This window comes from Cryptomeria japonica, chromosome 10, assembly GCF_030272615.1.
Source record: "Cryptomeria japonica chromosome 10, Sugi_1.0, whole genome shotgun sequence".
Taxonomy (NCBI): domain Eukaryota; kingdom Viridiplantae; phylum Streptophyta; class Pinopsida; order Cupressales; family Cupressaceae; genus Cryptomeria; species Cryptomeria japonica.
Window position 1 is genome coordinate 149,287,936 of NC_081414.1, and position 5,090 is coordinate 149,293,025.

Below are 5,090 nucleotides of genomic sequence, written 5' to 3' on the forward strand. Positions count from 1 at the left end.
TTTGATTTTTGCCTCCATTTGTGCACTGATGCCTTGCCACGTGGCGGCCTCCGATTGGTTGATTGGGTTGATCGGATGCCACCTGGGATGACACCTCATCACCGCCACATCATCTGCTTCGTCACTGCTACTTGGCTGCCACGTCATCGCCACTAGACTGCCACCTGTGCTCCAACTGTGTGCCACGTGGATGGCTCTCGTTCACTTTCGCTATTTTGTAGGGTGTAACTCGCATGCATCTTCCCTTTGCAAAATAGCACACACCGTCGATCCATCTCGAACTTGCTCACTTGTTAACTCGGCCTTCCTCTGCAAAATTTCACTTGTTTGCCTTGTGAAGCGTGCTTACGTGGGGTCCACCTGGTCACCATCCAATCAACTCCTCTATCACCTCGAGAAGCATGCTCATGCATGGGCCCACCTTGGGCACCGTCTGTCAAAAGCCTTTATGGCTTAGACATATTACTATAGTGCGTTTTTTGTTATAAATACTAGAAAATACCACTTCCCAGCCAATGTGGGATAAAGCTATTTGCCTGTAGCTGCACTTTGGAGCTTCTCTCTGAGTTTTAATGGTGATTTCTTTGCATTTGCTTGGAATTCGATGGCCTTTGCTTCATACCAAACACAAAGAGACTACTACCAGGGTCGAATTTGTATTTTCCATATACATTAATTTGCATTAAACTTCTTTCCCCATCCACCACGTCATGGAGAAGGCTGCCCTATGCATTTGTTTAAAAGTTTTTCATGCTGTTTAACTCACACAGAGGGATAGCCATGCAGGGATGAAGGAGGAAGACTCTTCTTCAAAAGAAAATGCCATCTGCCACATTTTTACATAGGGGAGGAGATGGCTTTACAACAGCCAATAGCATTTGCTGAATTTGCTGTTGTGTAACTCACACAGAGGGATAGCCACGTGACGAGAACTATTGTTACCTTGCCCAATCCACAGTGCATGAAAGTCTTCTGCTACCCCCTTCAACATCACGTGCACATGGCAATTGGCATTTGTTTTAAAACATGGTATCGCTGCCCCTTTTCAACATTTACCTCTGAGCTTGGGAAGATGGCTTTACATCAGCTGATATGCATCTCTTTTGTTTTTAAGAAAACTGGCTGCCAATGCCACATGAAGGAGGAAGGAAGTCATTATCTATGAACTCTTTCCCATGCAATGTAAAACATCTGGCCCATCATATTCAAACATAAGCTATTTTGCCTTCTCTGGAATTTAGGGGAGCTGCTGGTAAAGTCATTTGCCAAAAGCATTGTTTCAGTTTCAAATGGCTCTTCAACCCAAACACCACGCGAACAGCAAAAAGAAAGAGAATTCATTATGCTAATTATATTTGCTGAATGATCAATCCCCTCTCCATTCCACACTATTTCCAAAATACATTTGCATTTTTTTTAAATCTCTTATCTATTGCTGGAGGAGAAATTGGCATTAAAATCGCCAATCTGAAATTCCCTGGAAGTCTACAGTCTTTTCAAACCTCATGACATGTCTCATGATTACAATCCATACTTAGACATTCTGAAAAAAAACTCTCAGTGAACAAAGTCGCCAATAAACTAATACGGCACAAGCATGAGCCAGGTCGGGCCCCAAAGTGGGTCCGACTAAATTTTTTTTCATTTTCATGCAACTGACCCCTGGAATGCTTCATGGACCTCAAACATACCTCCGGAAATGATCGGCATTTTTTTCAGATCATTAATCCGCATTTTACAACCTTCAGGCAATTACACCACAATTTTCGCATTTAATCGCGAAGACGTAATTTTCAAACCTATCAAAACATCTTTCTGGAGCTCGCCATCTGACAAGCATGTACTTTGATATACAAGGATGACATCTACCAAATGGTTTCTCAAGACGAGTCCCGAGCAAAGAGATATTAATTTTTGAAAACGGCCAACTGGCTTTGTCGACACTGCGGACCTGATGAAGTCAATGTTCTGGCAACACATGATGCCTTTCTAAAAAATATCAAACGACCTCCGTAGGCTCTCAAATTTGGAATATAGGTACCTTTAAGTACATATTAAATCTTTGAATTCTCAGTTCGATCACCCGACTGACAGGATGCAAATGGCGCGCTCACAAAAATGGCTATATTAACTGATATAACACTGGAAGTGCGGATAACTGAATTTGATGGCAAAATGAGCTCTTTTGAAAACCGATCAAACGGATTGGTAGAGCCTTGAAATTTGAAATGTAGCTCACCATTTATACCAGAATTAGCCCGGAACAAACATTCTGACATGATGCTCACCAGGACATTTTTACACTTGTGCAAACATCACAAACTATAAACGGATTGAGCTTTGAAAACTGAGCAAACAGATTCATAAGGACTTGAAATTTTGCATGTTGACTCACATTTATGCATATAATTGAATCCATTTTGAAATTCTTCATGATAATAAACATGGCAAAAGATATAAACACCCAAAGTAGGCTACTTAATAAAATTTGCACTTGTGCCTAGAATGCACTTTCAGCTCACCCCTCAAAACGGGTACTTGATAAACTTCTCCAAACTGAATTCTGAAAGTTGCAACACACTAAATAGGCCAAATGAAAGGTGTGGGACATGAATCCCGAGCCTTACCCTCTGAAAATCAACCGGCTCCATTTTACCCCCTTGCTAACTAGGCCATTCAAACTGACTTATTTGGGTGCCTTTCTGACATACAGAGCAAAAATTTGAAATAGGCCTACAAACTTTGACTCAATTTTAAATACTCCCAACAGACTGCTTAACCCTTTTCAGTGTGTACTTTGTCGCCAAGTCGCGGTGATATCTGGAGAGAATCTTTATGTCATGACATAGCGACAACCATTGGATCTTTTGCGATCACTGTTGATCTACCTGACTTGTTCTCTGGTTATTTTTCTTTTCTGTTGCAAAATTTGGGTGCTTTGAGATGTGAACGGGGGACCTCACAACTTCTGAGCTGCTACTTGCCAAAAGCCCGTAAGCCTAAACACTTAACATATATGGGGCTTTGCCTTTAAATACTAAAATGCTCCTCCTTGTGACCAATGTGGGATAAATGGACCATGTATGGGCCCTTCCATTGGGTCATCGGGACCTCTCCAAATGCCTGTGGATCTTTATTTTCCTGAACTGCTTGCATTAACTATCAGCCACGATTCACCACTAGTGGTTTGCCACCAAATCGCAGGTGATAACCATTGAACACTTTTATGTTGCGGTATAGCGACAACCGCAAGATCTAAAGAAACTTGCTTGATCTTTAGGAAACCCGACAAATACATAAAAAAAGACATAGGACTTAGGAAATATTAAAATTTATCAGGATCCGCCCACGCCTAGACTTTAAAAGGGGGCCCCTCTTGATGATGCATAGATCCTTCCACTTAAGTGGAAAAAGTAATGAGCAAAGACCTTTAACAAAAGAAAGGGACATTTTGAACCTTGAACCAATTTTTAAATGGTTCAAAACTGACATAACGTATTCTGACTTGCTTATTAAAAAACATTACAAATCGGTGACTCACACAAGAGAAACGGTTGAACCTTGAACCTTGAACCAAAAAGATTCAAGGGTTCAAGCTCAATGTGAATTACAATAATGCACTACAAAGGTTTAATTCTTCTAAATGTTTTCATGAAAAAGAAAAAACCCTAAACCCTCAATATTTTATAGGTCCCAACACCTACCAATAGATTATGAGGTGCAGATGTACAAGAAGCTGCAAAATCTTAGACAGAGAGTGTTAGATGTGAGTGCATATACTGAAGAATTCCACAAACTAAGTCTTAGATCAAGGAAGCATGAAGAGGAGGTAGAGAAGGTGGCTAGATACTTGAATGGGCTAAGGAAAAACATTCAAGATGAGATAAGCATCTTGGCTCTAGACACTATACATAAGTTTTTTCAGTTGACATTGAGAGTGGAAGATAAGATAAGGAGACGAGGAGAGAAAAACAATAAAGGAAGGGGAGGCAGAAATTTAAGAGGTAGACGTGACTATGGAGGAAGGAATACTCCTACCAAAAATGATGACTCTAGTCAACAAGAGCCCAATGGAGAATCCAATAATAAGAATGGAGGATTTAGAGGAGGAAGGAGACCATTTGGCAGGGGTAGACAAGGAAGTCAAGGCAGAGGTCCTAGTGTTTTCACTGGCAAGGGCTACAATTGCAACCAAGTGGGCCATACCATGAGTAGATGCCCCGAGAAAGCTTCTAGTTCAGATGGACTAGAAAGAAGGAACCAACTTGTGCAAGAGGATGATGGTAAAAGTGTCAATTCACCCATGAGAAATGCAAGTCCTACCTTGGGTGGAGATAGTCTCATGCTAAGGAGGATATTATTGAAGGTACCCCAACACAAGGAGCCTCCACAAAGGAAGTCACTCTTCAAGACCACTTGCAAGTCTCATAATGAGGTTTGTAAGGTAATTGTTGATTCTGGATCCATCGAGAATATTGTTGGTTTGGAAATGATAGAGAAATTAAAATTGAAAAGGTTACCACATGTGAGTCTTTATAGGGTGTCTTGGCTTAACAAGGGGCAACATGTAGTAGTAGATGAACAAACTTGGGTAGATTTTGAAATAGGGGATTATAAGGATAGGACCTTGTGTGATATCCTAGCTATGGATTCTTGTCACCTATTGTTAGGCCGCCCTTGGCAATATGATGTCAAAGCACAACATGATGGGGAGAAGAATGTGTACATCATTACCAAGAATGGTAGACAATTTAGGATGGACCCTTTGCTTGATCAAGGGGAAGAGAATATTGTTAGTTCAAATATCATGTTACTTAGTAGTAAGGAGTTTTCAGAGGTCCTCAAGCAAGAGGGGGCCCAAGGTTATGCTTTAGTTTTGCACCCAAAGGATGAATCTAAACAGGGAAATGGTGAAAAGAAGAAGATTCCTAGTGAAGTACAAGTCATGATGGATAGATATAAGGGAGTTGTGGCCAAAGAAATGTCTAATAACTTGCCTCCAATCAGAGATATCAGTCATCAAATTGATCTAATCGCTAGTGTAACCTTGCCTAGCAAATCTGCCTATAAGATGACTTCTAGTCAGAATG